Genomic DNA, 23,597 nt, shown 5'->3' on the forward strand with positions numbered 1-23,597 from the left:
TGCAAGCGTCTTACATCAGAATATAAAAAAAGAGGCTCAAAGACTTGCCACACTTAGTCAGTTCCTTTCTCTTAGGAAGAAAACTCTACCAGTAAAATAAAAACAGCCGGCCGAGGTGGCCGTGCGGTTCTAGCCGCGGCAGTCTGGAACCGAGCCATCGCTACGGTCGCAGGTTCGAATCCTGCCTCGGGCATGGATGTGTGTGCTGTCCTTAGGTTAGTTACGTTTAATTAGTTCTAAGTTCTGGGGGACTGATGACCTCAGAAGTTAAGTCGCGTAGTGCTTAGAGCCATTTGAACCAAACTAAAAACAAGGAAACTTATATAACAATTCGCTTCCCATCGTAGTTATAACACCACACCATCGTTGATGTGTGGCAGGTTGTCGCCATATTACAGTTATTACTGTTGGAGTTATGTCTTGTGGTTTACTTTTGCTTGAGACCGATTAGTAAGTCTGAGCCAAAACTTTTTGTTATAGGACAGGTACTCCACAAAAGCGTCTGGTGTACATCATCAGTGTAATGGCATGAATTTGATGACAGCAATCGATTACAACTCTCAGTTCTTGACGTTCACTTTTTCTTCCAGATTTTAACATCCCGATCTTTATTTTAATGAGGTTAACTCATCTGATACAAATGAGTGTGTGAATAAATCATGGTCTTTTGTCGTTCAACACTTGCTGAGTAAATGTTACTTTTTATTTAACTGAATGTGAGTATTGTGCAACATCATTCTTGTTCATACACGAGAAAATGTTTAAATTTATCGAGCAAGTTGGTTTTCAATGAAACCTATTATCATACTATAGGCTACAAAAGGAGTCATTCTTCAATCCATCGTACTAAGGGCTACAATAGGAACCATCCCTCAATCCATGACGGCAAAATATGAGATAATTTATTGAAGTTGTTCCTATATCTAAGGTATGAATTCCTTATGGAAAGGCTAAACTACAATTCTGGAAGCAAATGTGCCAACATTTAGCAAAATTTTACTGTTGTCAACCGTTCCATCAACAATAGACCTAGCAGCTGGTGGGGTGATTGTGTACTTCAACGATGCAGATAGTCATACCTTAGTTGCAACCACAATGGGGGCATAGGATTATCTGTCGAGAGGCCAGACAAACGTGCGGTCCCTGTAGTTGGGCAGCAGACGATACGAGAAGAATCTGACCGAGCTCTGAAAGATCTAAGTCGAAATAAGGCCCCTGGTGTAGACAGTACTGCATCAGAACTACTGATAAACTTTTTTTATTACAAATTCTTATACAGACTTACATTTCGGTGTCTTTTATGTACTTGAATTTCCCTGACCCATAGTGTGTATCTTCGTTAGTGTCATAACAGCCCAGTGCTTGCCTCCTCCTTTTCTTGCTTGCTTCTTTTATCATTTGCTGTCCAGCTAACTCTGTTTCACCCACACGAAGCTCATCCAGTTCCCGCAGTCCTTTAGCTTTGTTCTGTCCAAATTTACGCCTAACTTCTCCAGATCCTTTAGTCCTTCATATTTCCTACCATTAAGCGTTTTTACAGCATCAAACACTGCTAGAATGAGATTTTCACCCTGCAGCGGAGTGTGCGCTGATATGAAACTTCCTGGCAGATTAAAACTGTGTGCCCGACCGAGACTCGAACTCGGGACCTTTGCCTTTCGCGGGCAAGTGCTCTACCAACTGAGCTACCGAAGCACGACTCACGCCTGGTACTCACAGCTTTACTTCTGCCAGTACCTCGTCTCCTACCTTCCAAACTTTACAGAAGCTCTCCTGCGAACCTTGCAGAACTAGCACTCCTGAAAGAAAGGATATTGCGGAGACATGGCTTAGCCACAGCCTGGGGGATGTTTCCAGAATGAGATTTTCACTCTGCAGCGGAGTGTGCGCTGATATGAAACTTCCTGGCAGATTAAAACTGTGTGCCCGACCGAGACTCGAACTCGGGACCTTTGCCTTTCGCGGGCAAGTGCTCTACCAACTGAGCTACCGAAGCACGACTCACGCCTGGTACTCACAGCTTTACTTCTGCCAGTACCTCGTCTCCTACCTTCCAAACTTTACAGAAGCTCTCCTGCGAACCTTGCAGAACTAGCACTCCTGAAAGAAAGGATATTGCGGAGACATGGCTTAGCCACAGCCTGGGGGATGTTTCCAGAATGAGATTTTCACTCTGCAGCGGAGTGTGCGCTGATATGAAACTTCCTGACAGATTGAAACTGTGTGCCCGACTGAGACTCGAACTCGGGACCTTTGCCTTTCGCGGGCAAGTGCTCTACCAACTGAGCTACCGAAGCACGACTCACGCCCGGTACTCACAGCTTTACTGAGGAGTTTCCAAATCTCTGTAAATACGTTAGATTGCCTCCATTATTGCCAAAGGAGAAGAATGTTTACCACTGTCACCCGTTTCTAAGGTTACTTTCTTTTTCGATGCAATACGGTGTGTGGTCACTTCAGAAGCGTTATCGTGGTTTCTTTCACTGCTAGCACACGTGTTTTCAAGTACTTCAGAAGGAAATGCAGGTCTCACATATCTTTTATCCACAACTTTTCATTTCTTGAAGTTACTTTTACGCTTAGTCATTTTATTTACGTATAAAAACCAATAGAAGTTAGCTTTCTACAAAAATTGCCAATAATCACAATACTTTCAGCGAAAACTAGTATCAGAAACCAAGGACTGATTTGTTTATTCGTAATGCCAATTTCTGAGACGTAGCAGTGGGCACAACACAAAGCAATTCACAGGCTTCTAGACTGTGTAGTTTCCAAGACTGCTCAACTGTGGCAGTACACGCGTATTCGCAAAATTTGACAGTCACACGTCAACATTCAAAATATTCTTTGAACGTCTTACGATAGTCTGATTTTAATGTATTATATTCCAAATGTTCAGGAAAGTCCAAATTACATTATGGAGTAGAAAACTGAAAATGTCAAATTTCAACAAATTTCACGTACAATGTACCGTTAAGGAAAGGCAAACTTACATTTTACTCTTTTTGAAATTTTGAAGGAAGCAGGAGTAAAATAGAGGCAACGAAAGGCTATTTACAACTTGTACAGAAACCAGATAGCAGTTATAAAGAGACGTGGACATGAAATGGGAGCAGTGGTTGAGAAGGGAATGAGACATGTTTGTAGACTATCCACAACTTTATACAATTCGAATACTGAACAAGCAGTAAAGGAAACCAATGAAATATTTGGGATTGGAATTATGGTTCAGGGAGAAGAAGCAGAAACATTTAGGTTTGCCGATAAATTTGAAATTCTGTCATCAACAGTTGAACGGACTGGACAGGTCTTGAAACGACGACCTAAGATGTACGTCAACAAAAGCTAAGCATAGAAAGTGGAGTGTAGTTGAATTGAACCAGTTGATGCAATGGGAACTAGATTACTGAAACGAGACACTAGAACTAGGAGTTTTGCCATTAGGTAGAAAAATAACGATGGTCCAATTAGAGAGGATTAAAATGTAAACTGGCAGCAGAATGTAAAGCATTTCTCAAAAAGATAAATTTATTTATATTGACTGTAGATTTAAGTGTCAGGAAATCTTTTATGAAGGTATTTGTGTGCCTTGTAGCCAAGTATGTAAGTGGAACATGGACGATAAACAGTTTCGACAGAAAGAGAAATTTTCGAAATGTGGTGCTGCAGAAGAATATTGAAGATTAGATGGATAGATCACGTAACTCGTAGGAGGTGCTTAACAGAATTGGAAAGAGAACAAATGTGTGACGAAACTTCATCAAAAGAGGCGCGTAAGTTGAGTTATTCTGCCCCGATGAGAACACAGTTTCCCCTGGAGTTCGACTGTATATGCAAGCTATTGACACTGTATTATTTCTACACACATACCTTAAAAAGCGACTACTGTCGATCAGGTGTTTATGGCAAGCACAGTTTATGGGAGAACAGTTATACTCGTTGGCCGAAATGCCACCTACACAGCTCAACTATGTGCAATAAAGGAGTTCTTGCTGTTATTACGCTATAATATTGTAGGATCGCAAAGTTCTGACAGCGTGTGCTGGAGCCAATAAGCTACTTGATCGAAGACATCCGATTTTTCCGACTAACGACTGGACCACTGGAAGTAGGTCTTGACTTAAGACTGTGTTTCGTATTTTGTGGTTATCCTAGTCTGCATGACTCTCATACATCCTGAGCATTGAAAATCTTAATGTTGTTTGCTAAACGTTAACTCTTGTAACCCTTGTACAAAATCTCACTGAACAGTCACTTCAGCTGCACTTCATTTTTATTAAAACTGCAAACTCATTTGTTTAAAAAATATTCCTGTAAGATATTGCCGAATGGTAGTCTTTCGGGACGGGAGGGAGGAGGGGGGCGGGCAAGACCCAGATTCATAATTTCTGCACAGGATGTCCTCGTTACGGTGCTGGTACTAAGTTGGAACAAGCGTGAGGTCTGAGGTCTGGTCAGGCGTGGTCGCAGGTGGCTGTTAGAGCGTTGTTACCAGATTGTTACTCAACTGTGGCTCTGAGCACTATGGGAATAACTGCGGAGGTTATCACTCCCCTTGAACTTAGAACTACTTAAACCTAACTAACCTAAGGACATCACACACATCCATGCTCGAGGCAGGATTCGAACCTGCGACCGTAGCGGTTGCGCGGTTCCAGACTGTAGCGCCTAGTGCCGCTCGGCCATACTCAACTGTGCTTCATAGTCATGTGCAACTCTGTTACTCGTTGTAAAAGTTTCTGGATTGGTAACAATCAATATAATTACGTTTTTGCGGTGATATACTGATTTAGGGCATGCCAGTCATATAGTAATGTAAGCAATTAAGTGTACATTATTTAAATCAAAAACATTTTAAGAGGCTTGTCATTTAATTCCTTATCTGCTTTCTACTGTGTGTAAAATTATTATCGACAAAATTAGGTATTATATATTTATATGAAGTGTTAAAGTTGGTTGAGTAGTTGATTGGGGTTGAAGAAAGCAAACAGCAACGTCATCAGTCCCTTATTTCAAAGGTGGTCCATTCAAACGGATTTACATGTCAGAAGAGTCATAACGATAAAAGGTAAAAGGCTAAAAAACCTAAAAGTGTAGTCGTGTTGTCAATGGTGAAAACAAAAGAGAGGGAAGTCAGGAAGTGGGCAACCAAAAGGCTTTGCTTGAGGCAGGAACAATCCCACTTGTGATGCAGTACATGCAAGACCACCTGCTATTCAAAATTGTTCAACCACTAGAATGTAAAAGTGCGTATTGTAAAAGGAGACTCATCAAATTTAAAAAGCTATAAAAACAGAGTGAAAGGGAGAGAAAAGAGGACTGGGCCAGGGAGAGGAGTCAGGAATCTCTAAACACAGCTTACAGTGGGAGACACTCCCAACCCCCACCGCCCTGCCCCTATTCCTGAGGGAGATTAAAAATCTTAGAACTGAAAATAAAAACAACTTTCACGAAGGAAACTGAGAACCTGTTCAACCATCTAGGAATCATCTGCCTATATTAAAGGTAAAGTGTGGGGAAGTCCATACGTAGTACACAGAGCCAAAAGAAGGGGGCATGCCACCAAAATATGGGCTACTGACTGGAAGGCTCCTCAACCACAAAGTGGGGGTAGCTCATTACACAAAGAAAACCATGGGTCAGCCAATGAAGTGGTGAAGTATAAATCTATGTTAATACGTGGCAGGATAGTAGAGGTGATATAAAATGGCAAGGCAAACGTATCTGAAGAAGAGAAATTTGTTAACATCAAGTATACATTTAAGTATCAGGAAGTCGTTTCTGAAAGTATTTGTATGGAGTGTAGCCATTTATGGAAGTGAAACATGGACAATAAATAGTTTGGACAAGAAGAGAACAGAAGCTTTCGAAATGCGATGCTACAGAAGAGTGCTGAAGATTAGATGGGTAGATCACATAACTAATGCTGAAGTATTGAATAGAATTGGGGAGAAGAGGAGTATGTGGCACAACTTGACAAGAAGAAGGGACCAGTCGTCGGACATGTTCTGAGACATCAAGGGATCACAAATTTAGCATTTGAGGGCAGTGTGCAGGTTAAAAATCGTAGAGGGAGACCAAGAGATGAATACACTAAGCAGATTCAGAAGGATGTAGGTTGCAGTAAGTACTGGGAGATGAAGAAGCTTGCACAGGATAGAGCAGCATGGAGAGCGGCATCAAACCAGTCTCAGGACTGAAGACCACAACAATAACAACAATGTGTCAAAAATGCATATAGGGGGTAAAATATAACTAACGAAATATCAAGGAAATAAGCACATCAACGAAAATTTGTAAGTATTCTTTACAACCTATTCGAAGCGCACTGACGTTTGCTGTAAGTTAGGTGAAATGTAGACCTGGAATGAAATTACATTACTATGCGAATGACTGCTGTATATACCTATGTTGTTTTCCAAATCACTGTACGGTCGCTGAGCACGCGAGTTCTCTATGGAACCCAATCTAATGTATACGGATTATGGGTTGCCACTGAATACATAATGCCAACTATACAGTTTGTTTACAATACAATATTACATTACGTTATTACTTTGGAAATGTTATGATATAACAACATAGTAAACTGAGAGGAAAGTGTAAAATATCTCAAAGTGCCATCTCAATTTTCTTCACTTACGTTGTCTTCATTATTGTATTTTTCTTATTCGTCGTCTTTTTGCAACACTTAATTATTATTATGTTGTCTCTGAGCACTTCTTTCTCAAAATCTTCCTCTTGTGGAAAATCTACACACAGTCTCGCTACTGATGGTCTACTGGCGTTCAAACTGGGTAGTTATAGATGTTCAGCGTTGCCATTTTCGAATGTTAGAGGCAGTGTATTATGTGAAACTATGCACAAGTGCAGCATCAGCGCGCAAGCACTATGCCTTCCAATACTCCTGACCATAGCTATGGACGTAGCCACTAAACGAGGGAGAAGGTGACGATGTGGCAACGCTGTCGGTGAAACGACTGAGCGTTGGTAATCGCTGGCAGCCATTCACGGTCGCAGCAGGCGGTAGGCGGCGGTCGGCAGTTGTTTTCGCGTGAACCCGGGGAAGCCCCTAAGTGCCGTCACGGCATCTCGATTGGTCTCTATTTACGTAACGCTCCGTTAAGGCACGCCTCGTGGAGGTGTAAGTAGGCCAGTCCAGTCTTGACTGAACATTGAAAGCGTCCATGACCTAAGAAGACGAAGGCCGGTGGGTAATAAATAATAATATTTTGTGGAACATCGGGAAAGAGCTTTCGTTAAAACGAAACACACATTCTGTTGTGCATCCTCAGCTTTAAAGTAGACCCTTGTGGGTATTTACACCGACGCCAACCTTTTGACACTTTTCTAATGCAACCTGTAAATATCTATAAATATGTTTAATGCCCTATGCGAATCCGCTTCAATCTCCTACAGCGTGTCAAAATGTGAAGCCCGTGAAGTTACTTGATTTGAAACAAAACTTGGATCTCCTTGAAACAGTTGTTTGAGTTCACTAGCGGCTTGCATGTGATGCTGCACCCGATCGTCCTGAAGCATTCGTGGCAAAATAATTGTCACAGTACTTCTGAAGTGCAATTCTTCTGACACGAAACATTGCAGATGTCTTGTGCTAGATAGTCGGTCAACGATTTTCCAGAATCAGACCCGTCTGTTTCTAAACATTTTCTGGTGTGACGCCAGTTGATGGCGGACTGTTTTGAGATCCTTCTCTGTCCTTACTTTATGTTCAAGAGAGTGAAAAGAGTACTTGAACATTTGGTGAGCTTATGCAGCGGTTTTGTCTGCACAAAGACAAAACTGTAGAGGAAAGCTTTTCCAGCTCAGCTACTCCAAAATGACAAACTCACGGAAACTCGACGTGGAAATATGATCGCTAACAGCTAACCAAACCTACCAGTTCACCGTTACTTGCAACGCGGAGTCAAAAAGGCTGTTCAGGGGACACAGGGCGGTATTTCAGTATACTTGTAAGAATTTGAGGGTGAAATTCTAAATTCTGGAACATTTTGCCATCACCTCTATTCCCGTCAAATTCTGTCAACCACTAACCGAAAATTCATTAATGCTATACACTCGGGAATTTGTGAAACGTGTTTCAAAAACATTAATCGGATGTATACACAGATGAAATTAGGCAGTTTGGGTAATCACACATGCGGAGAAAAAGGAACATATCTGAAGGCTATATATCTTATACGAGTGCGCTTTCAAACATTAGGTGCTTTTCAAATTAAGTTTACGATCGACGTTCACATTTACGTGTCTCAAATGGGAAATTTGTTCATTTTGTCACAATGTCTGGCGTTACTACATTCATTGTTTTTGTTGTATGATGACGCAGTTCACACAAAGTGGTCGGTCGGGGAACATAGACAGAGTCTTCAACAATAGATTCCCTCCTTAAACGAAAAAAGTCACGTTGTGTGAGATATGGGAACCTTGGAGGCCAGTGGTGAGTTGTAACATTTGTACAGCCCTTACGGTCGATGTAGATGTTACTACAGATAGAGGTGCGAATAAGTATAGAAAGTCTCAAGGCAACTCAATAGAGCCAGTAGAACGGCTGACGTTGAGATGGTTTAACATATACGAGAGTCATGGCTCTCAGCTGGCATTTGTGGATACAGCTATGTTGAAAGAAGACTTGGAGGCGACCTATGGATTTCCCGTCATATAAACAACCAGTGTTTTGAAATTGAGGTTCGATAGTCGAATGCTTTGAGCCACAGACCGTATAGCTCCGTAATCTTACTGAAAATCGCACTTGTTGAAACGAAAAACGTAAAACTGCTTTTGTTGGTATATTATCGCCATCTAGATTCGAAGAACATCGGGAGATGAACGAGCGTGCCAGCTGCACCAGAGAGACCGTTAAACGGGAAACTTACAACTGGTACAAATGGAAACTTCATAGTGAACGTATTATAGTGGCCTAGATAGACACGAAGCCCATGTCTACTACAGTAGTACAAGTTTACAGGCCAACTAGCTCTGGAGATGATGAAGACATTGAAGAAAAGTATGATGAGATAAAAGAAATTATTCAGGTAGTGAAGGGAGACGAAAATTTAATAGTCATGGGTGACTGGAATTCGACAGTAGGAAAAGGGAGAGAAGGAAACATAGTAGGTGAATATGGATTGGGCCTAAGAAATGAAAGAGGAAGCCGTCTGGTAGAATTTTGCACAGAGCATAACTTAATCATAGCTAACACTTGGTTCAAGAATCGTAAAAGAAGGTTGTATACATGGAAGAATCCTGGAGATACTAAAAGGTACCGGATAGATTATATAATGGTAAGACAGAGACTTAGGCACCAGGTTTTGAATTGTAGGACATTTCCAGGGGCAGATGTGGACTCTGACCACAAACTATTGGTTATGAACTGTAGATTAAAACTGAAGAAATTGCAAAAAGGTGGGAATTTAAGGAGATGGGACCTGGATAATCTGACTAAACCAGAGGTTATAGAGAGTTTCAGGGACAGCATAAGGGAACAATTGACAGGAATGGGGGAAGGAAATACAGTAGAAGACGAATGGGTAGTTCTGAGGGTGAAGTAGTGAAGGCAGCAGAGGATCAAGTAGGTAAAAAGACGAGGGCTAGTAGAAATCCTTGGGTAACAGAAGAAATATTGATATTTAATTGCTGAAAGGAGAAAATATAAAAATGCAGTAAATGAAGTAGGCAAAAAGGAATACAAACGTCTCAAAAATGAGATCGACAGGAAGTGCAAAATGGCTAAGCAGGGATGGCTAGAAGACAAATGTAAGGATGTAGAGGCTTATATCACTAGGGGTAAGATAGATACAGCCTACAGTAAAATTAAAAGAGAACCACTTGTATGAATATCAAGAGCTCAGATGGAAACCCAGTTCTAAGCAAAGAGGGGAAAGCAGAAAGGTGGAAGGAGTATATAGAGGGTCTATACAAGGGCGATGTACTTGAGCAAAATATTATGGAAATGGAAGAGGATGTAGATGAAGATGAAATGGGAGATACGAAACTGCGTGAAGAGTTTGACAGAGCATTGAAAGACCTGTGTCGAAACAAGGCCTCGGGAGTAGACAACATTCCATTAGAACTACTGGCGGCCTTGGGAGAGCCAGTCCTGACAAAACTCTACCATCTGGTGAGCGAGATGTACGAGACAGGTGAATTATCCTCACACTTCAAGAAGAATATAATAATTCCAATCCCAAAGAAAGCAGGTGTTGACAGATGTGAAAATTACCGAACTATCAGTTTAATAAGTCACAGCTGCAAAATACTAACCCGAATTATTTACAGACGAATGGAAAAACTGGTAGAAGCCGACCTCGGGGAAGATCAGTTTGGATTCCGTAGAAATGATGGAACACGTGAGGCAATACTGACCTTACGACTTATCTTAGAAGAAAGATTAAGGAAAGGCAAACCTACGTTTCTAGCATTTGTAGACTTAGAGAAAGCTTCTGACAAAGTTGACTGGAATACTCTCCTTCAAATTCTAAAGGTGGCAGGGGTAAAATAGAGGGAGCAAAAGGCTATTTACAATTTGTACAGAAACTAGATGGCAGTTATAAGGGTCGAGGGGCATGAAAGGGAAGCAGTGGTTGGGAAGGGAGTGAGACAAGGTTGTAGCCTCTCCCCGATGTTATTCAATCTGTGTATTGCGCAAGCAGTAAAGGAAACACAAGAAACATTCGGAGTAGGTATTAAAATCCAGGAAGAAGAAATAAAAACTTTGAGGTCAGCCGATGACATTGTCATTCTGTCAGAGACAGCAAAGGACTTGGAAGAGCAGTTGAACGGAATGGACAGTGTCTTGAAAGTAGGATATAAGATGAACATCAACAAAAGCAAAACGAGGATAATGGAATGTAGTCGAATTAAGTCGGGTGATGCTGAGGGAATTAGATTAGGAAATAAGACACTTAAAGTAGTAAAGGAGTTTTGCTATTTGGGGAGCAAAATAATAGATGATGGTCGAAGTAGAGAGGATATAAAATGTAGACTGGCGATGGCAAGGAAAGCGTTTCTGAAGAAGAGAAATTTGTTAACATCGAGCATAGATTTAAGAGTCAGGAAGTCGTTTCTGGAAGTATTTGTTCGTCAGGAGGGCGTTGTAAAATGAAAATTAATTGAGTGGAATGGACCCAGTTTATTCTTGTAATGATGGTACAGTGGTGCCTACGTAGGGCTGAGCAGCCCCAAGAGGGGTTGCCGTCTGCTCATCAGAGAGGCAGAGGCTAGAGGAGCGACTACTCGGGGCCGAGGTCAGAAGCTAAGAGAGCGCGGAGCTGTTTCCAAGCCGCCCTCGCCGCTCCCGGCCGCGTCCCCACGTGATCACACGATTAGTCTCTGATTGGAGGATTGATTCCGCAACGCGCCTTGCTAGCAGCGTGCCCCCGTCAGCGCAAGCAACCCGTGGGACTTGAGTCTGACCGAGGAGCACGTGGCAGGAATGTGCCGACCATGGTCTTCCGGCCAGCACCTTCCACCACAGTATGCCCAAGCCGGCTACGGCCGAACATTATGCATTGAAAATTTATTTAAATAAAATTTTGTTGGCAATGATCCCTCTTGGGGGTCTCCTCCCTGCACAGTGTAGCCATGTATGGAAGTGAAACTTGGACAATAAATAGTTTAGACAAGAAGAGGATAGAAGCTTTCGAAATGCGGTGCTACAGAAGAATGTTGAAGATTAGATGGGTGGACATGTAACTAATGTGGAGGTATTGAATACGATTGGGGAGAAGAGACGTTTGTGGCACAACTTGACTAGAGGAAGGGATCGATTGGTAGGACATGTCCTGAGGCATCAAGGGATCACAAATTTAGCATTGGAGGGCAGCGTGGAGGGTAAAGATCGTAGAGGGAGCCCAAGAGATGAATACACTAAGCAGATTCAGAAGGATGTAGGTTGTAGTAGGTACTGGGAGATGAAGGAGCTTGCACAGGATAGATTAGCATGGAGAGCTGCATCAAAACAGTTTCAGGACTGAAGACCACAACAACAACAACATTTAGAATTCTCCCCAGGTTTGTATCTTCATTCGTATGGGAAATGTAATCTTGTCTACTTGGGTGGGTCTCTTTGAAATGTCCTGTGTATTAAGATGCGTACGATAAGCGGTAATATTTGGTACGAGGAGTACATAAGAGCGCTCACATATGCGGAAAGCTTAACGCACGAGTATTACCACTTGCAAGGGCGAGGGCGGCAACGTTGTATGGTAGTGACAGAAGAAATATGCTCAATCGACGGTTATAGTTTTTCGTACAGAAGGAATAAAATATCTTGCCCCATTAATATATCACCTACCATACCTCTCAGTTGAACATCCCGTTGCCACAGCGGTAGCACTTCATACAGTTTCCCATAATTCCTCAAGCAACTCATACCGATTTTAGGAACATTATATCATCAAACTAAAATCAACAAATCATTAAAAACGACAAGTATATGTTAAGATTTAAATGCTCTCGTATTAATTGACCTAACGTTTCTTTATTAGCACTAATAAATTATACCTTTTCCCTAATTTTAATTTTATTAATGGCTCTGATTTTTACTTCTCAAGACAACTACTACTTACAAAACTCATGTCTTACTGTAATTACTGCAACGTCTTCCCCCAAAAAATCTTGTAAAAATCAGATACAATGATACACTGGGTGTCCTAGTATGTCTACCTTGACTAGATATGGTCACAACTGTATAATTAACTTGGACACAGACACCACACTTGCGCATAGATACACACTATCGAAAATTTTCTGACATATGTAATTAAATTTAATGCATTAATATGAAATATTGGAACGGTAGTCTGTCTGAAGCCACTCTTCGTAGCACCGACACTTTCAATACTTAAAACCATGCATTGACGTAGTGTGCGCGTAGTTGGTAGAGGTATGACATGCACGTTAGCTTTCCATCCATAAAGAGAAATATGCGTCGGGGTAACATCTGGGGATCTATGTGGGTCATCTCTTTCAATCCTTCGATGCGGATATTCTTCAGACTCATGAAGCTCAATCACGTGTTCATTTGCCTAGCTGGAAAATTACGTGGTGCTGAATCTCCTGGAAGTGAAGTAGGAAAATACTTCCGGGCCATATCAAAGTACACAGTACCAGCAACAGAAGTCTCATAGAAAAAGAATGGACCGATGTGTTTGTCGTGCAGTACTTCAGACCCCACATTTCCCTTCGGTTATACCTGACGCGCCCCGTCGCTAACCATGACTTTTTATTACCTCAAATACGCAATTTGCATCTATTTACAACGCCACTTAATTAGAAGTTGCTTCTCCTGAAAGCAGTGTTTGCTATAAGAGATTTTCACTCTCTTTAGTGTGGAACTACATGTAACTGATAAATTGGTCTCATAGTTCATGATTACGTAGTTTTATCTCGTGCATGATGTGAAATTTTCTAAGCGTACAGTAGCAACCGTGTAAGTAACACTCTGGCATTGTGGTCTTCGGCATTTGAAGCTGCCGTGATGCATGTCACACGGATTAGAATGACGATCGTGTAAACACTGCGCAACGTTATAGATAGTCTCTGCAGACACTGATGGTCGCCTGCTGATTTTCTTTTCAAATGTACCTGTACCTGAAAGGGACTGCAGCCATTCCTAATCAACTCAGTACCCGCTTCTGGTTTACTGTAAATTATTATAGAACTTCCTTGCACAGGGACTCTATATTTCGTCTCAGACAGCCACAGAACACACTGTGCTTTTCCAACTGAAAGAGACCGTTATGAAAACTAATGAATTTGTCAGCATCCAAATAACAGATATTACAGATATATGGCATAGGTAAATAATAATAGCCGTTTAGAATCAGTGTAAGCTTTCTGGGACATGCTTTGGCATGAAAAACGGATTGATATATGTCCAGTTACCATTCTTCATTGACCTTTTCCTACGCGTTCCAAAAGAATTGGAATAAAATACTGTAAAATCCATATCTAAATACTGGTAAGCTGTACGGGACCTATATTAAGTGAAACTGAGAGAATATATAAAGTAGGGCAGTCCCATTGTTCCGAGGCTTATTTGACTTGCAGCAGAAATTCTGGAAAATGTTTGCTGGCAGACAACCGAAAAACGACCTATTGAAAATCTGCAGAGCCATTCTGCACAAAAGAAGCGATGAAGATTCCTCGGCTTACAACATATTAAAACCTTAGAGATAGTGAATAAAATATTACACGAATATTGCCTCTAACAGAGGTGTACAAGCATTCTTTCCACCCTCCATCCATGAACGTAACAGGAAAAAACCTTAAAATAGGAAACATCTGTGATGTAAAAGACTTCTTAGTGACTGACGAAGGAGAGATATAGAGACAATCGCATCCTCAGGAAGTTCTGATATACATATTATCTGCTACACAATTATTAGCATCCTTATGAACGAGTACAGTGCGGTTCGACTACTATTTATGTGCTTACGTTCTGTGCAAACGAATGTGACATACTTGGCAGATTATTCAGTTTCCTACAAATTGTCATACTAAATTATGTAAATGTAGTTGTATGTTATGACTGATCCCAATTGTAACTCTTTAGCATTGTACAGAAACAATACTATGTAGAGTGATACATTTTGTAACATTCAAAGCAAGTCGCCAATGTTTTCACCATTTTTAAATCCTATCAACAACTAACTGGATGCTGAATAATTACACGGCCAGTCACATTAACGTGACTACCGCTTGTGTTCGACATCAATGTGCAATAACCACCCACAGACAGTAGGTGAATGGTATGTGCAACTTGTCAGTGGGGGAGGTGGAAAACAGTGCAGTCGTTGTCTTAATGCGTAAATGAAGCGATTTATCTGACGTCCACAAGAGCATGATCATTGCCTTTCGGGTCAAGGGTGGAAGCATTTACTAAAAGGTCAAGTTTGTAAACTGTTTGCGTGCCGCGTTGTTACAGTCTACCATGCATGGCAAAGCGGCGCTATCCAAGAGCAGTCACCGAGCCAACGAGGGTGTACCACGGGCCACAGATGACAGGGGTTAACAACGGCTGCGGACGTGCTATTATTAAGCAGCTGTGCGCCCAGATGAGGGTAGGGGCTACCAATAGAAGTCTCCTCGACGACTGTTCAGCGAACGTTGTTGTGTAGTGGGCCTCTGCAGCGGACGCATCCTTCATGCATCCTTGTTGACTGCTGTTCATCAGCGACGAAGGTTTGTCCGTCAATACTGCAACTGGACATTGAGCAGCGACAGGTGACTTTCTCAAATTAACGGTGTTTTATGCTCCATTGCACAGGTGACACTGCAACAATCATCGGAAGGGTCCTGACTGGAGCAGGGAGCGTTGTGGTGTGCGGAATGTTTTCGTGGCATTCACTGGGTGATCTTGTCATTCTGGGAGACACCCTTGATCAACATAACTAGGCATCTATTCTTGGGTACCATGTCCACATCTGCACTCAAACACAAATCAAGGATAATGCCAATACACGGTGAAACAAAGCTCTGGTGGGTGGTTTTCGGGTTTAAATCACCTCGGGGTATGACCATGAGGTGCATTTGACCTGAGGTGGTCGCACGTTGGCGCTGGCAGCAATCCACCTACGCAGAGGTGTGTTGGTACATGTCAGAGTACGGTGCAGCGAGTAAGTGTGCAGACGTTTTCAGACGTGCTAACTGTGACTGTGTGTTGAAAATAGCTGAAAGAACTCATATTGACGACGTTACAGGGGGGGGGAGGGGGGGGGTAGAATACTGGGGTGCCTAAAGGTTGGTCAAACACTGCAGGTCGTAGCACGGGCCCTTCGGCTGTCACAAAGTTTAATCTCAAGATTATGGCAACGATTCCAGGAGACATGAAGCGTATCCAGTCGCTACAGTACCGGACGTCCACAGAGTACAACACCACAAGAAGACCGATATCTCACCATCAGTGCTCGCAGACGGCCACGGAGTACTGCAGGTAGCCTACCTCGGCACCATACCTCAGCCACTGGAACAGTTGTCTCGAGACACACAGTCTACGGACGACTGAACACACATGATTTATTCGCACGGAGACCTGCAAGGTGCATTCCACTGACTGTTGCTCACAGGAGAGCCCGTAAAGCCCGCTAACAAGAACACAGTACATAGTCATTGGAACAGTGGCCGCTGGTTATGTTCACCGACGAGTCAAGGTATAGTCTGACCGTGATTCTCGCGGGGTTTTCATCTGGCGTGAACTAGGAACCAGATACCAACCCATTAATGTCCTTGAAAGTGCAGTGAGTCCGACCTTCCTCGTGATGGATGGAAACGCATGGGCCCACCTAGTTGCCATCGTGGAGGAGTACCTTGAAACAGAAGATATCAGGCGAATCGAGTGGCCTGCCGGTTCTCCAAACCTAAACCCCATCGAGCACGTCTGGGATGCTCTTGGTCGACGTATGGCTGCACGTCTTCAAACCTCTAGGATACTTCAGGGGCTCCGACAGATATTGCTGCAAGAATGAGAGGCTATACCCCAGCAGCTGCTCGACCACCTGATCCAGAGTACGCCAACCCGTTGTGCGGCCTGTGTGCGTGCGCATGGTGATGATTTCCCAAATTGATGTCGGGGTACATGCGCAGGAAACAGTGGCGTTTTGTAGAACATGTGTTTCGGGACGGTTTTCTCAACTTATCACCAATACCTTGGACTTACAGACCTGTGTCGTGTGTGTTACCTATGTGCCTATTCCATTAGCGCCAGTTTTGTGTAGTGCCACGCTATGTGGCACTACATTCTGTAGTTATCCTTAATATATGAGCATGAGTGTAAATGCAGTTTGCTTTTCCTCGTAACTTTAATTATTAGTGAAATTTACTTTTATTTCTGGTAATGATTCATGAACTTAACCGCTGGATTCGAACAGATACTACTTATGACAAATTTAATTAAGAAATAAATGTATGGGAAGAAGTAGTTGGTACACCCAGTTCTTTGTATAGAGTTTTGAGGGTCGTTCTTGAGTGCACAAAGCAACCTTGGGCGCGGAACAAGGACTACTATTAGGTTAAAGTACGGCACTGTGAGTCAGTGCTTTCGGCCTATGTATAATAAAAATTACCTCTACATTCTGAACTGTCCTCGAACGTACGACCTTTCTTATTCTTTTTAAATTAGTATGTGGTTGTACAACACAGCACGAATATTAAACGTAAGTATGTTGCAATCTGAACTGTTGTAAGATCTGTTTTGTAAACTAAATGCATCAACGAATTTAGAGTGGTTGGGGAAACCAGTACAAAGTATTGATTGGCCAACGAACGATGTAGCTGACCCGTGAATACACTGACTAGAATCTAAGGAGGAGTGTATTTTGTTACTTCATGGCTTCAAGCAGAATGATTTCATCTCAAAATTAGCTGCTTCTGTTTTGTCATCGATTTTAACTGATTGCTCGTCCATTCGATGTAGCATGATGTATGTAACTGAGCAAACTGCGTATCGAGCTTACAACATACATGCTCTTTGCCTTAGATATTTTATTATAACGTGAGATAACATGATATTATATTTATCTAAATTTACTAACTTTCGGATTATATTTCACGCTGCAGAATGATAAAATGTTATACCAGGAACCAAACTGTGTTGCAACATGGAAAGCAGTTTGGAGCAAATACCGTTGACAACAGTTTAACATCCAGTAGAGAATGACGTACTTAACGGCGCACCTGTTAGGTTGTACGACTCTGGACACACAGTCGGCCCTGAAGCTAAGTTTTGCCGAGCTGAAGTGACTGAAAAAGTCACAGGTATCTTTTACTCAGATAATGGGTGGAGGATCCATACATACCTCTTGGCAAAAGTCAGATATTGCCACAACTCTGTGGGTGAGGTACATAAACACGATACTCGTAAGACTCTTCATGCTGATAAAATTTCATAAGTCAGCGAGTGAAATGGGCATCGGTAAGAATTTGATTTGTATGTAGAGCAAGGAGTACGAGTGCTGATGTGCGCCCGTCTTTACAGTTAACAAGTCCGTTATATTTTCATTTAGGTTCAAATGGTTCAAATGGCTCTGAGCACTATGGGACTCAACTGCTGAGGTCATTAGTTCCCTAGAACTTAGAACTAGTTAAACCTAACTAACCTAAGGACATCACAAACATCCATGCCCGAGGCAGGATTCGAACCTGCGACCGTAGCGGTCTTGCGGTTCCAGACTGCAGCGCCTTTAACCGCACGGCCACTTCGGCCGGCCTTTTCATTTAGGTTTCTGCTAGTTTTTGGAATGAAAAATGTTATCGTATCCACGGTAGTAGTCACAAAGTCACTTACTACTGTATGTAGGATTGTCACTGACATGTCCATGAATCATTGCCTACTGCTATCCAAATTTTATGCTGCACCTGCACATTGGTAATTCCCCCTTTGTTTATTATTTTGACTCGAAATCGAGCAGAATATCTCCTTCATGCCACTGAATATGAAGAAACAGAGGAAAACTCGTAACTTTAAAAATCCGACAACACTACGTTACGGAAGAAATTGGGAAATTAGCTACGTACATTTGGCCTTTAAAATTTAGTGAAAGATAATAAATACCTTTTAAAAGCATAAACAAAGGTGATAGTAAAGAGAGGTAGATGTAGGGGTCTACTGTAGACAACGTCTTTGCCCTTAAACATAGTACAGACAGTACAATTTTGAAACATATATCGGATTACTGGATTATACGGTGGAATGCCATAGAACAGCCGCTACATTGTATTCAAGTATTAACAAGATATGGGTGGATTACAGGGTTCGACCAAGCAGAGTTAAGAGTTACTAATAAATAATAGTTTTATTGAAGTTACTGAAATTTTCTTGCTTTTATTTAATTGCAGTCACTTTTTCATTATTTCATTCCAACTCTTGCTTGGATTGTAGGGCTATAGGAGCAGGCTTGTTCTGACTTAATGGTTAAATATTCAGTTGATGAACTTGTGAGCAGCCGTCACATAATCTATAAAAGCTTTTAATGTACAGGCCAACGGCCTTGCCGCAGTGATAACTCCGGTTCCCGTCAGATCACAGCAGTTAAGCGCTGTCGGGCATGGATGAGTGACCATCCAGGCTGCAGAACGGTGTTGCCAAGTTGGATGTACTCAGCCATTGTGAGGCAAACTGAGGAGGTACTTGATTTAGAAGTAGCGCCTCCGGTCTCGAAAGCTGAGTTACGGCCGGGAGAGCGGTGTACTGACCACATGCCCATCCATATCCGCATCCAGCGACGCCTGTAAGCGAAGGATGACACTGCGGCCGGTCAGTACCGTTGGGCATTTATGGGCTGTTCTGGAGGAGTTTAGCTTTTTAATGTAGTAGAAATGACAACTGCGAGAAACGTAACATCAGGATTAAGTCACGAAGTAGATGAAGCTAAGGAATTCTGCCACCTAGGCAATAAAATAACAAATGACGGACGGAGCAAGGAGGACATCGAAAGCAGAATAGCAATGGCAACAAGGGGCATTCTTGCCCAAGAGAAGTCTACCAATATCAAATATCCGCCATAATTTAAGGAAGAAATTTCTGAGAATGTACATCTGGTGTACGGCATTGTATAGTAGTGGAAGATGGACTATGGGAAGACTAGAACAGAAGAGAATCGAAGCATTTGAGATGCAGTGCAACCCACGAGTGTTGAAAATTACGTGGACTGATAAGGTACGGAATGCGGAGGTTCTGAGCAGAATCGGAGAGGAAAGGAACATGTGGAAAACACTGGTAAGGACAGCGGACAAGATAATAGGACATCTATTGAGACATGAAGGATTAACTTCCATGGTATTAGAGGGAGCTGTAGAAGGCAAAAACGGTAGAGAAAGACAAAGATTGGAATACATTTAGTGTATAATTGAGGACGTAGGTTGCAAGTGCTGCTCTGAGATGAAAAGGTTAGCACAGGAGAGGAATTCGTGGCGGGCCCATCAAACGAGTCAGAAAACTGATGACGAAAAAAAAGATCACTTCACACTCTTTATATGAGGTAACCAGCTTCAAACACACTGTGCAGTCATGTTAGGGCCTAATGGTGACAAACAGAAACAACAAGAAGAGGTAGAGTAGTGTGCCAGTAAGTATATGAGCCCAGATAAAAGGTTACTGGCATGCAGTGAGCATATCAGTGTAGGACAAGACGATGGATATGCAGTGTGGGTATGAGACTGGACCAAGTCCACTGAGGTGTATGGCCAGTAAAAGCCCACAATCTGGTATAATGAGGTAAATGGGCTTGTTATCTTCAATGTCACCCTACCACATCTCCTGACACGTTGTGAGGTCACTGAACCACAGCAACAATACTAAATCATAGTCATTCCCTCCCATCCAACCCCTGGCACATGGTGAGGTCACCACACCACTGGGGTACCTCTGGAGCAGATAATGAGATCACATAGCCCCCTCCGCCTGCTACCTACTCCAATAGGAATGGAGTGCAACTTCCACCCTCCATTCTGCACATTTTTACTACTAGATCCTCATAGTTCTTCTTCAGTCCACAGGCGTCACTGGATGCAGATATGGAGCAGCATGTGATCAGCACACTGCCCTAACAGCCATTGTCAGTTTTCATGATTGAAGCTGATACTTATCAATCAAGTAGCTCCTGCACTGGCCTCACAAGGGTTGAGTGCAGTCCGCTTGCCAACGACTCTTGGCATACTGGACAGTTACCCATCCAAGTGCTACCCAAGTGCACCAACTGTTAACATCAGTGATATTTTGGGAACCGGTGTTAACACTTCAGTAAGGCCATAAATGGTGGCATAAAATATGGGGTAATGCATTGTGACAATACAGTGTGTGGGAGAACTACTGTAGGATATCGCTATCATGACATTCAATGTTATCCACTTTCAACTGCTATGTGCTATAATTTCAAATATTCTCCCCAAATATCACCGTCTTCATTCAAAGATATATCTAACAAAGATGAGATTTTTAAACTTTTTGCCATCTCTGTGGTGAATTATTCTGATAAAATTACTTCAGTGTACCACAGTAATGAATTATCAGTGCATAGTATGTTAACGAATCTTAGTTTAACAATTTCGACAATTTATTATTTAACAACAAATATGTCAGTAAGTGCAAAGTCGCATGTTCCCCCTGAAAACTGCTGTAAGTGCAGATATTTTTATATGTATACCATATGTACACACATCAGTCTTCCCACAAATGTGTAACAGCTTTATAACTTGATGTTTTCTGCACCGTTTTAACTGCACCACTAGGAGAATTACACTTGTTAGTATGGACTACCGTTTTCCTCCACACATTAACACTTCAACACCTGACCTGCTGCCAAGGACAAAATAAACATTAGGGCTTGCCCCTGCCACATTTACTTACAGGTACAAACCAACCTATAAACATATTACTGCTAATACCTGTAATTACTAGACTGCAGATAACATAAATATCAATGTAATGTTGTTCTGTACACTGTCTGCACTCACCAATTGAAATATCATCACTTATACCCATTACACGATGATTAAAATATAGCACTTATTCTTGTATATTAGTGATACAAGAGCCGTTGACACATGGGTCGTTGAGTGACCGACAAAGAGGGAGAATGAGTTCTCTGTAAAGTCAAAGGAAACTAGTCTGAATAGAATAAATTGTCCAAACATAGAAACAGAATTAAATGTTATTAAAATCTAAAACAAAGTAAAGTAAACCAGAGGCAAATGGAAAGATCACACCTGCAGAACGGTGTAGGTCATTGTGAGGTTTTGGGAAAGATAGGTGTAACTTTGTGGATGAACCCTGAATAGCCATTTTGTTTATACTACGAAATTAATGGGATAACGAGGAGGACATCCTAGATGCTCCTATTTCCCAATCCCTGGATGGATGTACGCTCGTACTACCCACATGCATTTCATTTTCATTATGTTTCTAAGTATGTCTTCCACTCCAGTTTCTTCCTTGTTCAAATTCTTTACATTCCTGCATCTCTTCGCAATTCCAACATGTGTCTTTCTATCGCTCACCGAGCAATCAAACAGCTTTCAGTGGTTCTAGAATTGAATCATAAGCTTATTGATTAACACTATTTGTTTTACAAAAACACCGGAGGCCATTTTTGATTTCATTTTATTTCTTTTGCTGTACATCTCGTCGTTTCTAAGTGCCTTTAATACAGTTTAGGTCAGATTACGCTGGATTAGATGTACTTTCCGATCTAATAGATCCATACCGAGGAGATTCTCCATGATGGAACAAATGTCAATGAAACAATCATAAGAAACAAGAATAAACAATAATATTCACAAAGAAAACAAACGTGTCACTGTATCTTCATAAGATCGCTAGTGAGATGATCCTCGTAGTTATTCAATAAACCAAAAGAAATCTTAAACATATTATCGTTTAAAAGGTAATAACTAAACCGTCACATGCAAATATTTGACACACTGAGCTCCTTTTGGTAATCGCTAAGCTATTGTAGCCATGCATCGTGAAGTAGATAAATCGTTCTGCAACAATGATTTACAGTGATCGTATTACTGCAGTAGGTCTGAGCCATTGCTTTCCTTCCACCTTCAAACTGACTGCCCTCTGCCAGTTATAGGTGACGCTACAGTGTAACGTAGATTCCGAACCGCTCATAGAATACTCTAAGCTACAATCTGTTACTGTTACGGTCACAGTCTGGTGTTGTATTCTTAAGCCTTCTAAATGCGGTATGGAAATAAATAAACGTTGACAAGGTAACATTCTTTCTGCTCTCACGTACTCAAATACTTCCCGCAGACATTACGGTGATCAGAAGGACGATGCAAGATATTTTTCTTTCCCGGAGGAATCTCTGAGCCTATAAAATAAACATCTGTTGTGATTTTACTGACATCATTGCCATTATTTCCAGCTCCGTTTTTCTTGCTGTTTCGTGATTTTGCTACATACGCTGAGTTATCGTGGAGTTGAGCTTCGTAAGAACCATCAAAAATCCTTTACGGTCACAACATGGAAATGAAATTCGTTTGGAGACAGTACACAGTCATACACCTGCATTGGGCCGTTCAGCATTGGATGGCAGCATGAAATATGCGGGAGTCGGGACTGGTCCGCGAACAGTGAATAGGCGGACACACGGATTAAAACCAAAACCCATCCTTCCCCCTCCCCTCTCTCCTCCCCCATTCACCAAACAGACACACAAACATACGCAGCTAAACACGCACAGCCTCACACACACGATCACACGTCATCCCAGCGGACATTTTCGCTGACAACAGGCAGAAAGCCTGCATCTTTATTACTGCCTTGCACAGGGACTCTGACATTCACATCACACACCCACGCGCTGGAAAAAGTACGCCGCGTCGGGCTTAATATAACAACATATTTGTCTTTTATTGGATTTCAGTGACATTCCACTTTACTGTTCGCGCGCGGCCATGTGAAATCCAGTGTTGCTCCGGCCTGTGGCGAATATTCCTGGGCCGTGCTTCGCGGCCGTTACACGCGCTATGATGCCTGAGCTTTTTCTGTATACACGTATGGCATGGTGCGCTCCTGGCTGACATTCAAAAAGCACTAAAAGCCACTAGAGAGCAGTTTTAACCGACAG

Source organism: Schistocerca piceifrons, chromosome 6 (assembly GCF_021461385.2).
Source record: "Schistocerca piceifrons isolate TAMUIC-IGC-003096 chromosome 6, iqSchPice1.1, whole genome shotgun sequence".
In the NCBI taxonomy this organism is placed as follows: Eukaryota; Metazoa; Arthropoda; class Insecta; order Orthoptera; family Acrididae; genus Schistocerca; species Schistocerca piceifrons.